Consider the following 18825-nt stretch of genomic DNA (forward strand, 5'->3'; position numbering starts at 1 on the left):
CCCTCCCTGCTTGCAAATAAAATATTTTTTAAAACAAAAAAGTTAGGGCTGGAGAGATGGCTTAGCGGTTAAGCGCTTGCCTGGGAAGGCTAAGGACTCCGGTTTGAGGCTCGATTCCCCAGGATCCACGTTACCCAGATGCACAAGGGGGTGCACATGTGTGGAGTTCGTTTGCAGTGGCTGTAGGCCCTGGCGCGCCCATTCTCTATCTATCTGCCTCTTTCTCTGTCACTCTCAAATAAATAAATAAAAATGAACCAAAAAATATTTTTAAAAAAAGTTAGACCAGAGTGAGACCCTACCTTGAAAAACAAAACAAACAAACAAACAAAAAAACCCACAAAAAAAAGTTAAAAAAATAGAAAAAGTTTCTGTACTAGACAAACGGGGGAGAAGGGATACTGTGTAAATAAGTAGATCTTCCATAGACCCTGTAGGTGAGGGACCTTACCTGTCACTTAGTACTTTAAGGAGAAAAGAAATCAAGCTAGGGCTGATGTCACAGGCTTGTAATCCCAGCTATTTGAGCTAGCTGAGGCCAAAGGATCGCAAGTTCAAGGCCAGCCTGGGCAATTTAGTGAGGCACTCTCTAAAAAGAAGCTGCAGACAATACTCCTGTGACTGCCCCACCCACTGCTGCCTCCTTCAGTGTACTCAATAAACCTGTTTTCTTTTTTGTGTAAATGTGTATGCTGTGCATGTATGTGTGTTTGCATGTATGTAGAGGTGCACATGTGTATGCATGTAGAGGCCAGAGGTTGACATTGGATGTCTTGATCACTGTCCACTTTACTTCTGAGACAGAGTCTCGCTTGAACCCAGAACTCATCAGTTTGGCTAGTCCAGCTAGCTGTCTTGCCCTGGGAGACCCCCTGTCTCTTCCTCCCAAGCACTGAGATTACAGACAGGCCACACATCTGCGTAGCATCGACATGGGTGATCTGAACTCTAATCCTCATGTTTGCATAGTACATGCTTTATCCACTGATCTATCTCCCCAGCTTATTTTCTTCCTTTAAAAAAAATATGGGGTGGGGCTGGAGAGATAGCTCAGCGGTTAAGGCACTAGCCTGTAAAGCCTAAGGACCCAGGTTTGATTCCTGAGTACCCATGTAAGCAAGATGCACAAGGTGGTGCACGCATCTGAAGTTCGATTGCAGTGGCTAGAAGCCCTGGAGCACCCATTCACACTCTTTTTTTATTTTTTATTTTTTATTTTTTTTTTATTTATTTGAGAACAACAGACAGAGAAAGAGGCAGAGAGAATGGGCGTGCCAGGGCCTCCAGCCACTGCAAACGAATTCCAGATGCGTGCGCCCCCTTGTGCATCTGGTTAATGTGGGTCTTGGGGAATGGAGCCTTGAACCGGGGTCCTTAGGCTTCACAGGGAGACACTTAACTGCTAAGCCATCTCTCCAGCCCCCATTCACTTTATCTGCCTCTTTCTCTCTAAATAAAATAATTTTTTAAAAAAATTTTAAAGAGATGAGGAAAGGGGGTAAAAGAAAGTAAGGAGGGGATTTTGATCAAAATACATTGTCATTTGCTGTTTAATATACTGTTTTGCAGCTGTAGCAATTGTCAATAAAACTTTTTTGGTATTAATTTTTTCAAGGTAGTATGTCTACTCTAGCCACCGTGCTAGCTGAAAACACTTATTTACTCATTTTTGTTTATTTATTAGAGACAAAGAGAAGGACAGAGTGAGTGAGAATGGGCACACCAGGGCATCCAGCCACTGCAAATGAACTCCAGATGCATATGCCACCATGTGCATCTGGCTTATGTGGGACCTAGAGAATTGAACCTGGGTCCTTAGGCTTTGCAGACAAGTGCCTTAACTGCTAAGCTGTCTCTCCAGCCCCCCCCCAAAGAACTTATTAGTCTGTTGTGGTGGCACATGTATTTAATCATAGTACTTAGAAGGTAGAGGTAGGAGGATCACTGTAAGTTCAAGGCCATCCTGGGACTACATAGTGAGTTTGAGATCAGCCTGAGAAAGAGTAAGACCCTACCTTGAAAGCACAAAAGTGTTATTTTTGATTTTTGGGGTGGGCATGGTGGCGGCACACACCTTTAATCTCAGTCCTCAGGAAGCAGAGGTAGGGAGGATTGCCATGGGTTCCAGGCCAGCCTTAGTGAATTCCAGGCCAGCTGGGGCTAAAGTAAGACCCTGCTCAAAAAAAAAAAAAAAAAAATCTGAAAGAGGGCTAGAGAGATGGTTTAGTGGTTAAGGCATTTGCCTGCAAAGCCAGAGGATCCCAGGTCCCACATTAGCCGGATGCACAAGAGGGCACATGCGTCTGGAGTTCATTTGCAGTGGCTAGAGGCCCTGGCATGCCCATTCTCTCTATCTCTCTCTCCCCTCTCTCTCCTCCCCCTCCCTCTCTGCTTCTTTCTCCCTCCCAAATAAATAAAATAGATTTTTAAAGTATATTTTGGGGGCTGGAGATATGGCTTAGCAGTTAAGGTACATGCCTGTGAAGCCTAAGGCCCTGGTGTGCTCATTCTCCCCCCCCCCACACCAATTAACAAATAAATAAAAGTTAAAAAAAATTTAATGTTTTTTAATTTAAGGTTTTACGTTAAAAAAAAAAAAAAAAAGCTTTCCTCAACAAGGTAAACATGGCAGTGTGCCCTGTGGAGGACATAGGATTCCATTGATCTCTTTAAACCCTCCCTGCCTTCAACCTTCAAGTCTAATAACATGGTTTAGTCCCTCCCTGCCCCCCCAAGAAAGGCTGGAGGGGAACCTCGCAGGCTGTAGGGCTACTTGCTGTGCCCTGTCCCCTGGGCCCCAAGCAGCCTCAGAGAGGGGATTCTCAAGAAAAGAGGTGCCTCCTGCACTTACACCCATTGCCTATTAGGTGTCCTTGTCCCATGTGATAACATCAAAGCTGCCAGTGAACTGGGAGACCCTTATATGACCCAGGACACAGTCATGTTAGCATTGAAGCAAATTTTATCACTTTCTGCCCTTGACCAGGACAAAAGTTAATAGTGTCTTCCAGTCACGTTGGCTGTTTAGTGCATGGTGGTTTTACTGCCTCTGTCCCTAAACTTGAGCAGATGCCTATGAGCACTGGCAAATTCTGAAGGTAAACATAGGTGACAAACCGGAATTTGACGTATTACATTTAGATTCTGATGCTGCTGGAGTATGTGTTCAAGAAAAACTGAGTATCACAAGTTTATAGTCTGAGAACTTTTTTTAATGGTCTTTCTAAATATTTTATTTATTTATTTATTTGAGAGCAGAAGAGGCAGAGAGAAAGACAGAATGGGCACATCAGACTCTCGAGCCACTGCAAACAAACTCCAGATGCATGTGCCTCTTTGTGCATCTGGCTTACATGGGTCTTTGGGAATTGAACCAGGGTCCTTAGGCTTCACAGGCATATACCTTAATCGCTCAGCCATTTCGCCAGCACACAATCCAAGAACTTTAAAGCTTCTGAAGATGTTGCATTGAGAAAGTTGTTTTTAAAAAAGTTTCAAAGCAGAAAAAGAAAGAAGATCCAGAAACTTCTCAGGCAGATGGTGGTGCCACAGAGCTAGCAGATTGTGACAGGAAGAGGTGGACCTACAGACTTGTGGAAATGTGAATGGCCACTTGGAGCAAGAGTCAAAGAAGAAAAAGAGCCAGAAAGCTCGCAGGAGGTAGTGCCACAGAGCTAGCAGGTTTTTCAGTCACCCCACCAGAGGAGGCAGACCTAATGATTAGTGGTAATATGTCTCTGGGAGGAACTGCTGAAGAAGAAAAGGTACCAGGAAGAATGGGAGCCTGTTTTCCAGGCCGGAGACTCCACTGGTTACCAGTGACCATAAAAGAAAAAGACTGAAGAGACAGTCTGCATCTATCCCAGTTCTAATTTTTTTTTTTTTCGAGGTAGGGTTTCACTCTAGCTCAGGCTATCCCAGTTCTAGAATGTTCACCTAAGAAAGAAAAAGTAATTGTCTTTTATGCATTTTAACTATGAACTATGATTCTGTTAAAATATTTGCATGCTTTGATTGATGGAGGGGAAAAAAGCTAGAGCCAGGCATAGTATTGCATGCCTTTAATCCCAGCACTCGGAAGGCAGAGGCAGGAAAATCACTGTGTGTCTGAAATCAGCCTGGGACTACAGAGTGAGTTCCAGGTTCGCCTGGGTTAGAGTGAGACCCTACCATGAAAAAAAAAAAAAAAAAGGCTGTGGATGTGGCTCGGTGATGCAATGCTTGTCTGCTTGTCCGCTGGAAACCCTGGGTCCCATCCCAAGAACCAGAAATCAAAAAGAGATGAAGTAACACGAAGCCACTCTTCATAGAGTTTGCCAAGAGAGCTTGGCAAAGAGCCGTGCCCCTGGGTAGATGGCATACATGTGCAGCCCATGTGTATGGAGACCCTGAGTAACACCTGTCCTGTATTTACACGTTTCATGATCCCTCATTGGATCCTAGAGGGATTCCTAATAGGATGACTATTGCAGAGGCTGCTTAATTGTTGCAATTACTTAATTATAGCCTCTGAGCAAGGAAGCAGCCTTGAGAGCAACTAAAGTCAAGAGGAAACAGCTTGGGAGCTGTAGGGTCCTAGGGCATGCACCTCTTTCCATGTACAGCCAGATGTGTTGTTCCCACCACAGGCTGCATGGATTCAACTTCAATGACTGGAACATACACCACACCAGACTCACACAGAAACAGGACATCCAGAACATAGAATGGCACACAGACAAGTCACACAGGAGACACACACATGCTCTGAGGGCCATCAAACACCACCAGGACTCGTAGACTATGCCCCCAATACCAGACCAGCCAGGTATTCGAGGAAAGGTTCCCAAGGCTTTGGTCCCTTCATTGTCAGTGATTATCGGTGAGGAGGCAGCCCCCACCCACCCAACCAGCTGTGTCCAGCTTTATGTTGCTTTCACAATACCTGAGGTAAATGACTTTTAATCAGAGGAAAGGGGGCTGGGGTATAGCTCAGTTACAGAGCATTTGCTAGCATGCACAGCCTTGGGTTTGATCCCTACCATTGCAAGTGGAGATGGGGGAGGAAAGGGCTAGAGAGAGGGCTTAGTGGTTAAGGCCTTACTTGCAAGCCTGATAGCCCAGGTTTATTTCTCCCAGTACCCACGTGAAGCCAGAAGCACAGAATGCCACATGCATCTGGAGTTTGTTTGCAGTGGCTGGAGGCCCTAGTGTGCCAATTCTCTCTTGCTTGCTCTCTCTCTTCTCATAAAGAATGTACAAAATGCCAGGCGTGGTGGCCTTTAATCCCAGCACTCGGGAGGCAGAGGTAGGATTGCCATGAGTTCAAGGCCACCCTGAGATAACAGAGTTAATTCTAGGTCAGCCTGGACCAGAGTGAGACCCTACCTCGAAAAACCAAAAAAAAGAATGTACAAAAAGGTGGCTTGTGTGGACGTGGGCAGAGGCAGCCAGCCTGCCACCGCAGCCCCAAAGCCCACACCTCAGCAGGTTGCCGCCTGGCTTCGCCCCCTGCTAGTCTCAGGACCCCAGGCATCGTCCCTGGAAAGATGACTCACAATTTCAAGTCTGGAGACCTCATCTTTGCCAAGATGAAAGGCTATCCTCACTGGCCGCCTCGGGGAGATGAAGTTCCCGATGGAGCTGTGAAGCCACCCACACACCACCCGTACCATTTTGGAGCTCGCGAGACTGCTTTTTTAGGACCAGAGGATATATTTTCATACTCAGAGAAAAAGAAGTATAGCAAACCAAATAAGCAAAAAGGATTTAATGGGTTTATGGGAAATAGATAACAATCTGAAAGTAAAATTTTCAAGTCAACAGACATCAACTAAATAATCAAATGCATCATCTGATATTGAAGTGGAAAAAAAAGAAACTAACGTTTCAAAGGAAGCAACAATAAAGATGTGACAAAAGCAATTGACATAACCACTCCAAAAACTGCCCGATGAGTAAGAGAAAGGTAGAAAAACAAGTCGAAACTGAGGAGGCAGGAGTGGTAACAGCAGCAACAGCATCTGTTAATCGGAAAGTGAGTCTTAAAGAAGACACCTGCAGCTATGGAGGTCAAGATGCCAAGACCAAGAGGCAGACCTGAAATAGTGAAACAGCCCTGTCCTTCAGAGAGTGACATGAATGCTAGTGAAGACAAAGATAAGAAAAAAGGGCAAGATGAAAAACAGCCTAAAAAGCAACTTCAAAAGGAAGGGGAAAAACCAAGAAAAGAACCAGATAAAAAAGAGGGGAAGAGCTGGGCGTGGTGGCACACGCCTTTAATCCCAGCCCTCGGAAGGCAGAGGTAGGAGGATCACCTTGAGTTTGAGGCCACCCTGAGACTACATAGTGAATTTCAGGCCAGCCTGGGCTAGAGTGAGACCCTGCCTTGAAAAAAAAAAAAAAAAGGAGGGGAAGAAGTCAGATCAAAAAGGAAAAATTTGCTGGGTGTGGTGGTGCACACCTTTAATCCCAGCGCTTGGGATCACTGTGAGTTCCACATAGTGAATTCCATGTCAGCCTGGGCTAGAGCGAGACCCTGCCTCAAGAAACCACAAAACAAAAACCAAAGATCAAGGGGCAAAGGGGCCAACCAAAAAGAGAAGGAACAGATTCAAAGTCTCTAAGTGGAGGATCCAATGCACAAGACGTTAAGTACCCATAGCACAATGGTGATAGCAATGAAGAGAGCAAAGACAGTTATGAGGCCAGTGGCAAGAAGAAGCTGTCTGGCAGAGAGACACTGAACTATCTTTGAAGGATTCTGTCCTGTGTAACTAGGTTGACAGACCCAGTACAAAAAGAACCATTTATGAGAGCCTGGTGTGGTGGCGCACACCTTTAAACCCAGCACTAGGAAAGAAGAGGTAGGAGGAGCACCATGAGTTCAAGGCCACCCTGAAACTACATAGTGAATTCCAGGTCACACTGTGGTAGAGTGAGACCCTACCTCGAAAAACAAAACAAAACAACAACAACAAAAGAACCATTTGTGATGTTTGTAATAGTTTCCTATAGACTGCTGAAAATTCAAAAAAAAAATTTTTTTTTCAAGGTAGGGTCTTGCTCTAGCCTTGGCTGACCTGGAATTCACTATGTAGTCTCAGGGTGGCCTTGAACTCATGGCAATCCTCCTGCCTCTGCCTTCTGAGTGCTGGGATTAAAGGCATGCACCATCATACCTGGCAGTCTTAAATTTTTATAGACATAGGTTTTGATGTCTAAAACTTACTTTGGGAAGCAAAAAATCCCTTTATCTTTGTTGAAAAGTAACTAAACATTATTGCTAATTGTATTTGTGCAGCATTAACCAGGTACATTATACAGTATATATGGGGGAAAAGCCACTTAATGTTAAACTGCTTTGCAGACATGGTTGTAGCATATTTCAGATAAGTGTGTGTATGTTAATGTGTAGAATGATTGGTAAAACAATGTTACTTTTTTTTTTTTTTTCAAAGAAGGGTCTCACACTGTCCCAGGCTGGCCTGGAATTGACTACGTAGTCTCAGGGTGGCCTCGAACTCACCACAGTCCTCCTCCTACCTCTGCCTCTCGAGTGCTGCGACTAAAGGTGTGCACTACCACGCCAGCTTCCTAGTTTGATTTTTTTTGGCGGGGGGAGAGTTGAGGTAGGGTCTCACTCCAGGCTGATGTGGAATTCACTATGTAGTCTCAGGGTGGCCTTGAACTCATGGCTTTCCTCCTATCTCTGCTTCCCAAGCATGCGGCTCCTAGTTTGCTTTTGATATTGGAATTCCAGGTCAGCCTGGGATAGAGTGAGACTCTACTTGGCAAAACCATAAATAAATAAATAAATAGTCAGGCTTACTGGCCATGGTGGCACATGTCTGAATCTCAGCACTTGGGAGGCTGAGACAGGAGGTTCAGGAGCTCAAGGTCAGCCTTGAATTCACTATGTATTCCCAGCTCTGGCTCTTCTTTTTTTTTTATTGACAACTTCCATAATTGTAAAGAATATTACATGGTAATTCCCCCCACACACACATATTCCCCTTTGAAACTCCACTCTCCATCATATCCCCTCCCCCTCTCAATCAGTCTCCCTTTTATGATCTTTCATGATCTTTTCCTCCTATTATGATGGCCTTGTGTAGTTAGTGTCAGACACTGTAAGGTCATAGATATCCAGGCCATTTTGTGTCTGGAGGAGCACATTGTAAAGAGTCCTACCCTTCCTTGGCTCTTACATTCTTTCCACCACCTCTTCCGCAATGGACCCCGAGCCACTTAAGGTGTGATTAAGATATTTCAGTGCTGAGCACTCCTCTGAAACATCTCAGCAGCATAGTACCTTCTGAGTCATGCCAAGGTCACTGCCATCTGAAAAGAGAAGGTTCTCTAATCAAAAGTGAGAATAGCATTAATATGTGGGTATGAACATTAATAGAAGTGTTTACTGGGCAGTTTGGTAAGCATGTACATACATTTAGCTAACACCAGCAGACGTTACACCCCTAGGGCTCATGACTACCCCTGTTGTAGATTTTCAGTATCAGGAATGTATTTCCTCCCATGGAGCAGGCCTCCAGTCAAAGTAGAGGGCGGTTGGTTTCCCCCATAACAGATGTGCCACTATTGCACCCATTGGCTCATTTAGCCTGGCTGACCAAAATATAAGGCTTGCAGTGTCCGCTGTTGGATATCTTCACTGGTGATTTCTGTCTCCCATTGAACTGCATGCAGCATGGCTTTTTCCAGCTATTTTGGTGGTTTTAAAATGTGTCCAGGGACTGGCAGTGTGAAACACTTGCCTAGCATGCCTGAGGCCCTGCCTTCTAACCCATTAGAGCAAAAAGAAAAATAGGCCTGGGTAGAGTGAGACCCTACCTCGAAAAACTGAAAAAAAAAAAAAAAGAAAAATGTTTTCTAATTCATTGATACTGTCCTTTTAAGAGCCATTCTCTTTGAGTGTCAGTGTGCTGAAGCTGTATGCCCAAAAGTGACTCACCAACTTGGCTGCGGTGCTGCTAGCTGTTGGCTGGGAGCTGGGACCTCACATGGCCTTTCTAGAATGGCAGCCTTGGGGCAGGTGGATTTCTTTACTTGGTACCAGGCTTTCCCCACAAGTGTTCTGAGAGAAGTAGGCAAAGGCTGCCTGTCCTTTTCTGTCCTGGCTCAGAAGCCAGTGTCACCTCTGGTCTTTAGAGTGATCATGAGCTCACTTAGATTCACGAGGAGGTCAGATGGAGATGGGCACTGTAAGGTTCAGGAGTGACCAAGGAACACGGAGACCACTCTGAGACAAAGATGGAAGCTTTTATTCAGGGAAAAACACGACCTGCCACGGCTGACTCTCAAGAGCGGAGCAGTCAGCTTGGGGTTACACATAGTGGTGGGCTTTATAGGCTTTTCAATTGGGGGAATTTGAGGAAGGGAAGGAATTTCTTTGTTGGGGCAGTAGATCTCTGTTCTTTATATTAGCCATAGGCTGAGACCAGAAGTGACCCAGTGAGAAATAAAGGGGCAGTAAATCTAGACCTGGAGCCTTGTTAAGCAGGAGCGATAATGGCTGGACAATTCCTCAAGGAATATGGATGACTCCTCTGTCGCCATCCTGCTGTCCCCCTCCTGCCGTCCTAAGTGACTCCATTTTGTCCTGACCTAACAGGCACCAACAGCTCGCATGCCTGCTTGCTTGCTCTTTCTTTTTTTTTTTTTTTTTTTTTTTTGGTTCATTATTTATTTATTTACTTGAGAGTGACAGACACAGAGAGAAAGACAGATAGAGGGAGAGAGAATGGGCGCGCCAGGGCTTCCAGCCTCTGCAAACGAACTCCAGATGCGTGCGCCCCCTTGTGCATCTGGCTAACGTGGAACCGAGCCTCAAACCGGGGTCCTTAGGCTTCACAGGCAAGCGCTTAACCGCTAAGCCATCTCTCCAGCCCTTGCTTGCTCTTTCTCTCTGTCTCTCTCTCTCTTTCTTTCTTTCTTTTTTGGTTTTTCAAGGTAGGGTCTCACTCTAGCCCAGGCTGATTTGGAATTCACTCTGTATTCTCAGGGTGGCCTCAAACTCATGGTGATCCTTCTACCTCTGTCTTCCAAGTGCTGGGATTAAAGGCGTGCGCCACCATGCCCAGCTCAAGAGCATTCTTTTTTAAATTCATGTGTATGTGTGAGCATACACAAGGACAACCTTGGGGTGCTGATTCTCTCCTGTTGTGGGGTGGAGGGTGACAAACAGGACCCCAAACTGCTGTATGCCAGGAACCAGTATATTTGTGTTACCACAGACTCCTCAGATTCATATCCAAAGTCAGAGAGCCCTGAACTCAGCAGGGTGTTGCCTTAGATACACTATTGTCTCTTTTGTCTCCCATATTCTGATTAGTTAGGTCGAAACTTGTTAAGCAAAGTTTACTTTAAAATAAGGGGATGGGGCTGGAGAGATGGCTTATCACTTAAGGGCTTGCCTGCAAAGCCTAAGGACCCCACGTTCAACTCCCAGCGACCTTAAAGCAGACACACAAGGTGATGCAAGCACACAAGGTCCCACATGTGCACAAGGTGGCATGCATGTCTGGAGTTCGGTTACAGGGCTGGAAGCCCTGGCATGCCTATTCTTTTTCTTCTGCTGTAGCCCTTGCTCTTGCTCTCTCATTAAAAAAAAAAAAAAAGCTGGAGAGATGGTTTAGCAGTTAAGGGACTTGCCTATGAAGTCTAAAGACCCAGGTTCAACTCCCCAGTACCCACATAAAGCCAGCTGCGCAAGATGGCACACGCGTCTGGAGTTTGTTTGCAGTGGTTTACAGGACTTGGTGAGCCCATTCTCACGCTCTCTCAAATAAATAAAATAAAAAATGATACTGGGGCCGGGAGTGGTGGTGCATGCCTTTAATCCCAGCATTTGGGAAGCAGAGGTAGGAGAATTGCCTTGAGTTCAAGGCCACCCTGAGACTACATAGTGAATTCCAGGGCAGCCTGAGCTAGAGTGAGACCCTACCTCAAAAAAAAAAAAAAAAAAATACTGAGCTGGAAAGATGGCTTAGTCGTTAAGGCACTTGCCTGCAAAGCCTTGGGACCCAGGTTTTGATTTTCCAGTACACACATAAAGCCAGATGCACAAAGTGGTTCATGCATCTGGAGTTTGTTTACAGCGGCTCGAGGCCCTGGCATGGCCATTTTCTTTCTCTCTCTCTGCTAGCAAATATTTTTTTTTATTTCTTGTTCATTTTTATTTATTATTTATTTGAGAGTGTCGGAGAGAGAAAGAGGCAGAGAGAGAGAGAGAGAGAGAGAGAGAGAACGAGAACGGGCGCGCCAGGGCTTCCATCCACTGCAAACGAACTCCAGACACGTGCGACCCCTTATGCATCTGGCTAAAGTGGGTCCTGGGGAATCGAGCCTCGAACCAGGTTTCTTAGGCTTCACAGGCAAGAGCTTAATGGCTAAGCCATCTCTCTAGCCCAAAAATAAAATTATTTTAAAAAAGAATTTTAAATGACACCAAGGGACGTTTTTAGGCACATGGGAAGTTGTTCCGGGCCTGTATGATGGGAATCGTAGGTAGCAAGCGTCAGTACAAACCCTGCAGCAGAATTCAAGGTGGCGGGGCCAAGCAGAACGGAATTTTACTTTCTTCAGCCACAGTGGGTGAACCATAGGCAATTCAGGGCTGATACCAAGTCTCTTCCGGTACTAGGACTGCTTCCACCTACGGCCCTGCCCAGTGCCCCTCCTGTGAGGTCCAAGATGGCTCCCACCACGTCCATCTTTGCAGCCAGGGGGAGTGACACAGATTAGGAACAAAGCATCCTTTTTTTTCTGGTGCATCTTTACCCAGGGATTGGCCCATGGAAACATAGATGCCATCGTGTCTACTCTAGCAAGATAGAACCTGAGCCTGACCCAGCCGCATCCAACATGGCTCCAGGCACTAACTCCAGCAACAGCTTCCTGCTTCTTTCTCAATCTTTCCAGGGCTTGGCACACCCGTGGGTTGGCCCTTCCTGAATCAGCCTCTTGAGTCCACCAGCCAATCAGATGATGAGGCTCATTCTAATTGGACGTTTGACTCACGTAAACAGCCCTAAAACAAGTGAGCCTCTTGGCCCTCTTTGACCTTTTTGTAAGCTCCTTACCATTCTTCATTTCTTCCTACGTGAGGCGTTCTATGTCTGTCCGCTCCCTTCACAGCTGGCAGGGAAGAACTTCTTTATCCCCAGGCACTTGCCTGCCTGGTGTTGGACATTTTCCTGCTTTCCTTTCCACGGGTGTGGGCTTCTCCACCCCCATCTGCAGTAGGGTCTCGCTGCAGTCCAGCCTGACCTGGAACTCACTCTGTAGTCCCAGGCTGGCCTTGAATTCACAGAGATCCTCCTACCCCTGCCTCCTAAGTGCTGGTATTAAAAATGAGTACCACCACACCTGGCTTCTTTTTTATTTTTATGAGAGGAGGGGGATTGGCACGCCACAGCGTCATCCACTTCAATCAAACTCCAGATGCATGTCCCACCTTGTGCATCTGGCTTATGTGGGAACTGGGGAGTACAGCATGGGTCCTTAGGCTTCGCAGGCAAGCACCTTAACTGCTAAGTCATTTCTCCAGTTCTGGCTTCTTTAAGAAAAAAAAATTGCAGCTGGGCATGGTGGTGCATGCCTTCAATACCAGCACTCGAGAGGCAGAGGTAGGAGGATCACGGTGAGTTTGAGGCTACCCTGAGACTACATAGTGAATTCCAGGTCAGCCTGGGCTAGAGTGAGACTCTACCTCAAAAAAAAAAATTATTTGCAAGAGGAGAGAGCAAGCAAGCATGCCAGGGCCTCTTGCCAGCCAGCACAAGCAAACTCCAGATATGCTATCTTTATGCATCTGGATTTTTGTGAGTTCTGTGTAATCAAACCCAGACCATCAGGCTTTATAGGCAAATGCCTTTAGCCTCTGAGCTGTATCTTCAGCCCCAAATGTGAGCTTCTTTCCCAGAGAGATCTTTCTCTATGTGAGGGAGATGTTCTTGGTCTCCCCTGCTCCTTGCCAGCCTGGCTGGAAAGGGGGAGAATTTCCTTTGGCTTTGACATTCTTGCTTTGCTTTCCCTCCCAACTCTCTACAATCCCCCCAGGACTGCAGTCGGGAGGGGAAAGAGGAAATGGAGACTCTCTTGCTGGTCCTTTAGAGCACAAGGGAAGAGAGAAATGAAGCCTTAGCTCTGTCTGTTTCATCCTGTGCTAAGGATTGTCCCTGGACACTCACACTCTCCTCAGTGAGACGTGACGGTGAGGTCCAGCCACAGGTGAGCAGCGACTACAGGTGCTCATTTCAAGTCAATACAACTTGCAAATATGGGCAGAGTACAAATTTGCATATTCAGGATATGTTAGAAACATGTAAAAGTATTTCCCAGGAAAATGTTAGAAGGGAATTAGAATGAACAGGTTAGGCTGGGATGTGACTAAATTGGTAGAATGTGTGCCTAAGCATTCAGGAAGCCTGAGTTCCGGCCCCAGCACCCTATAAACTGGGTATGGTGGCACATGCCTGTAATCTCAGCACTGTGGAGGCAGAGGCAAGAGGATCAGAAGTTCAAGGTTGTTGTAGTTACCTTCTCCTTGCTGGGACAAAGTACCTGACCAAAACCAGCTGGTGGAGCCAAGTGTTAAATTCTAGCACTTGGGAGGCAGAGATAGAAGGATCACTGTGAGTCTGAGGCCAGTCTGGGACTACAGAGTGAATTCCAGGTCATCCTGGGCTAGAGTGAGACACTACCTTGAAAAAAGCAAAACAGGGCTGGAGTAATGGCTCAGCAGTTAAGGTACTTGCCTGCAAAGCCACCAGGTTTGGTTCCCCAGTACCCATGTAAAGCCAGATACACAATGTGGCACATGAATCAGGAGTTAGCAATGGCTGTAGGCCCTGACTTACCCATTCTCTGTCTCTCTTCTCTCTCTCTGCTTACAAATAGTAAATAAATAAAAATTAACAAAAACATTTTCGCAAAAACAAAAGAAAACCCAGCTGATGGGAGAAAGGTTTTTTATTTTGGTTTACAGTCTCAAGGGATGCTTCTCAAAAAACAAAACAAAAAGCAAAAAGAAAAAAAAGGGGTGAGGCTGGAGAGATGGCTGAGCCATTAAGGTGTTTGCCTGTGAAGCATAAGAACTCATGTTCCAGACTACGAGTCTTATGTAGCCAGATGCAGAAGGGGCACATGTGTCTGGGGTTCGTTTGCAGTGGCTAGAGGCCCTGGTGAGCTCATTTTCTCTTTGTCTCTCTTCTATCTCTCGGCTTGCAAATAAGTAAAAAATAAAAAATAATAGGGCTAAGGAGGTGGCTCAGCAGTTAAGAACACTTGCTCCTTAAGCGTGAGGGCATCTGAGGTCAGTGACGGCCAAGCTTGACTCTCTAGGACCCACATAAAACCAGAATTAGCTGGGCGTGGTGGCGCACGCCTTTAATCCCAGCACTCGGGAGGCAGAGGTAGGAGGATCGCTGTGAGTTCGAGGCCACCCTGAGACTACAGAGTGAATTCCAGGTCAGCCTGGGCTAGAGTGAGACCCTACCTCGAAAAACCAAAAAAAAAAAAAAAAAAAAAAAAAAAAACCAGAACTATGAATTAAATAAACCTGTTTATTTTTATTATTATCTTTTTTTGTTTTGTTTTTCGAGGTCACCATTCTCCACAGAGATTGTGGATAGGAAGCAGAAAGTAGGACAATGGAGCCCAGGGATCTTTCCAGGGCTGAAGCTAGATTTATGAACGCTGAAAACCTGCAGATGGAATATATGGCATGTATGGCTGGGCGTGGTAGTACACACTTGTAATCCAGTGCTTGGGAGGTGGAGGCAGGAGGGTCAAGAGTTTCAAAGTCATTCTCAGCTATATATCAATTTTGAGGCCATCCTGGACTACACCCGCCTTGCCTCCAAACATGGAAAGCAAACAAAGGGGTGTACAGGGAGGTACCTGATGGCAACAGAGAGACAGAGAGGAAGGGCAGAACCCACGGCTCAGGACTACCGGGGTGAAGAGGCAGTGGGACAAAGAGAAGATACGATCATACTGAGCAGTGCGTGCCATGAGAAAAGACAAAGCAGGCCCAGTGTGGTGGCACATGCCTTTACTCCCAGCACTGGGGAGGCAGAGGTAGGAAGACTGCCCTGAGTTCAAAGCCAGCATGAGACTAGTGAATTCTAGGTTAGCATGGGCTACAGTGAGACCCTACCTTAAACAAAAAGACAAGCAGGAGGGTTTTGTTATTGATACAAAGTTTGATTTATTCCAGGGTAGTCTTGAATTATAGCTGAGGATGACCTTGAACTTCTGATTCTCCTGCCTCTACCTCCCTAGTGCTGGGATTACAAATGTGCAACACCATGCTGTTTATGAGGAGGAAGGGATGGAACATAGGGCCTTGTGCAAACATTCTTTGCTGCAGTCTCAACCTTTATTTATTTATTTGAGAGAGAGAAAAAAGAGAATGGGTGTGCCAGGGCCTTTAATCACTGTAAATGAACTCCAGACACATGCACCACCTTGTGCATCTGGCTTATGTGGGTCCTGGGGAACTGAACCTGGGTCCATTGGCTTCACAGGCAGATGCCTTAACCGTTAAGCCATCTCCCCAGCCCTCAACCTTGTTTTGAGATAGGGTCTCACTGTGTAGCTCAGCCTGCCCAACAACTTCTGTCACAGCCTTCCAAGTGCTGTGATTATTGGCATGTGCCACCAAGCCCAGGTATAAGTAGTTTTAAGAGCATATAACTGGCAGCCTCACCAAGTCTTAGCTAGGTATGGGGAAAGGAAAACTAGACTACTTGAACTGATACCCAAAGCTGAGTACAGAGATAAACAGGAAAAAACAAAACCAAAAAAAAAAAAACAACAAAGGGAGTTCTAAACTGAGGGCATAGTTTGTGCACAGGTGTAGGCTGAGTTGAGCCCTAGGTCCGTGACCTGAAGCCACTCTGTGGCAGGGAGGTGTGGCGAGAGGGGAATCCAGATTAGTCATCACAGGATGATTTATCATCAGCCAAGCCCAGGTTCAGACCTGGTCCTGCTCCTCTCTGTGACTCTGCCTTTCAGAGCTTCCTTTTTCTTTCCTGTTACATCTTGCCTCCCACACAGCCTTAAGTAGCAGTTGCCTGGCCCGGCTCCAGCAAGCCCTCAGGTGGTGTCTGCTGTTAGCTGACTGCACTTCTGCCTGCTGTGGTCTTGTTATTTGAGCTATTATCCTATTAATTATATCACTGGAGAGTCATTGCATATGGTTGGCAGTTAAGAATATAGGTGAAGCCGGGCATGGTGGCGCACGCCTTTAATCCCAGAACCCCGGGGGCACAGGTAGGAGGACTGCCATGAGTTCAAGGCCACCCTGAGACTACAGCGTGAATTCCAAGTCAGCCAGAGCCAGAGCACGACTTCATATTTTAAAAAACAAAAAGGAGGGCTGGAGGGATGGCTTAGCAGATAAGGTGTTTGCCTGCAAAGCCAAAGGACCCTGATTTGATTCCCCAAGACCCATGTAAGACAGATGCACAAAGTGGCACATGCATCTAGAGTTTGTTTGCAGTGGCAGAAGGCCCTGGAGCACCTATTCTCTCTTAAAAAAAAAAAAAAAGGTTGGAGGGATGGTTCAGCAGTTAAAACACTTGCCTGCAAAGCCTAATGTTCCAGGTTTGACTCCCTAGTACCCACGTAAAGCCAGGTGCAGAAATTGGTGCATATATCTGGAGTTCATTTGCAGTGGCTAGAGGTTCTGGAGTGTCCATTCTCTCTCAAATAAAGAAAATATTTAATGAGAAAATAAAATTTAAAAAAGACTGAGCATGGTGGCTCACTTAGGAGGCTGAGGTAGGAGGATGACAGTGAGTTTGAAGCCACCCTAGGACTACACAGTGAATTCCAGGTCAGCGTGGGTTAGAGGGAGACTCTATCTCCAAAATCACACACACACACACACACACACACACACACACACAGACAATAAATAAAATAAAATAAAATAAATTTTTAAAAAGGCTGGGTGCGGTGGTACACGTCTTTAATCCCAGCACTCAAGAGGCAGAGGCAGGAGGATCCCCGTGAGTGCTGGTGCACGCCTTTAATCCCAGCACTTGGGAGACAGATAGGAGGATCACCATGCATGTGTCTTGAGTTCCTCCCCCTCCCTCCCCGCTCTCAAATAAATAAAAATAAAATATTAAAAAACAAAAGAGCCATCTGGGAGTGGTGGCACATGCCTTTAATCCCAGCACTCGGGAGGCAGAGGTAGGAGGATCACTGTGAGTTCAAGGCCACCCTGAGACTACATAGTTAATTCTGGGAAGAGCAGGAGGTGGTGGTGGACGCCTTTAATCCCAACACTAGGAAGGCAGTGGTAGGAGAGTCGCTGTGAGTTCCAGGCCAGCCTGAGACTACAGAATGAATTCCAGGTCAGCCTGAGCTAGAGACCCTACCTTGAAAAACCAAACCAATAAGAAGTTGGGGGGATGGCTTCGTGATTAAGGTACGCTTGCAAAGCCAGCCAGCTCACATGATTCTCCAGCACCCACATAAAGCCAGATGCAACTGGAGTTCGTTTGCAGGAGCAAGAGGCCCTGGTGCACTTATTCCCTCGCTCGGTGCAAGCAAGGCATTTGCCTGTGAAGCCAAAGGATTTAGGTTCAATTCCCCAGGATCCACATAATCCAGATGCACTAGGTGGCCCATGCATTTAGAGTTAGCTTGTAGCATCTGAAGGCCCTGACCGCCCATTTTCTCTCTTGCTTGCAAATAAATAATTAATTAATAAAAAAGGCAAGACCTGGGCTGGAGAGATGGCTTAGCGGTTAAGCACTTGCCTGTGAAACCTAAGGACCCCAGTTTCAGGCTCGATTCCCCAGTACCCACGTTAGCCAGATGCACAAAGGGGCGCACACGTCTGGAGTTCGTTTGCAGTGGCTGGAAGCCCTGGAGCGTCCATTCTCTTTCTGCCTCTTTCTCTGTCGCTCTCAAATAAATAAGAATAAACCAAAAGAAAAGAAAAAAAGCAAGGCCTATACTCCCAGCACTTGGGAGGCTGAGGCAGGAAGATCTTGAGTTGGAGGTCAGCCTAGGCTATACAGTAAGGTACTATCTTAAAATACAAAACAAGACAGGCGAGGTGGTGCAAGCCTTTAATCGCAGCACTTGGGAGGCAGAGGTAGGAGGATTACTTGTGAGTTCGCCAAACCAAATAATAATAATAATAATAATAATAATAATAATAATAATAATAATAAACCCAAGACAGCCACCCTGAGACTACATAGCGAATTCCAGGTCAGCCTGGACTAGAGCAAGACCCTACCTCGAAACACCAAAACAGAGAAACAAACAAACATTAAATACATAAATGATAAATTGTGTAGGGAACTGAAAATCCCAACCAACCGAGGGAAAAAAATTCAAATTATGACACTGAAGTGTCACCACGAAAGTCCCTATCAGGTCTGGACAGGGTTAGACCGGGTGGCGGCGGAAACGCGCGGGAGGCGGGCTCTAGGACCGCGCGGACAGCGCGGCGGCGGCGGCCTGAGTCACCGGCCCCGCCCGAGCCGGACGCTGCGGGAGGCCGCAGGCTGCTGCCCGCCGAGCGCCGGACGCCGAGGTGAGTGCGGGCCCGGGCGCCCCTGCACCCCGGGGTGCCCCCGGCCCGGGTCTCAGGGTGGACACCTAAGCCCCTGGGGTCTGGGAGGCACGTGTGGGGCGCCCGAGGCCCCGATCCGGGTCACTGTCCACCGCGGCAACGGGGACCCCGAGCCGCGGGTGGACCGGAGCCCACAGACCCCGCAGTGACCCTGCGGCCCTGTTGTCGGGGTTCCATCAGGAATCTCCGGAATCCAGCCCTGGGGCTCCCAGGCCTTACCT

The 18825-nt window shown here is 46.7% G+C and overlaps 1 pseudogene; it reads left to right on the forward strand.

The window, feature by feature from the left end:
* Nucleotides 1-5528: 5528 nt before the first annotated feature.
* LOC101598288 lies at nucleotides 5529-18753 on the forward strand (annotated as a pseudogene).
* The last annotated feature ends 72 nt before the right edge of the window (nucleotides 18754-18825 follow it).

The sequence above is a fragment of the Jaculus jaculus genome, chromosome 7 (assembly GCF_020740685.1).
Source record: "Jaculus jaculus isolate mJacJac1 chromosome 7, mJacJac1.mat.Y.cur, whole genome shotgun sequence".
Classification (NCBI taxonomy): Eukaryota; Metazoa; Chordata; class Mammalia; order Rodentia; family Dipodidae; genus Jaculus; species Jaculus jaculus.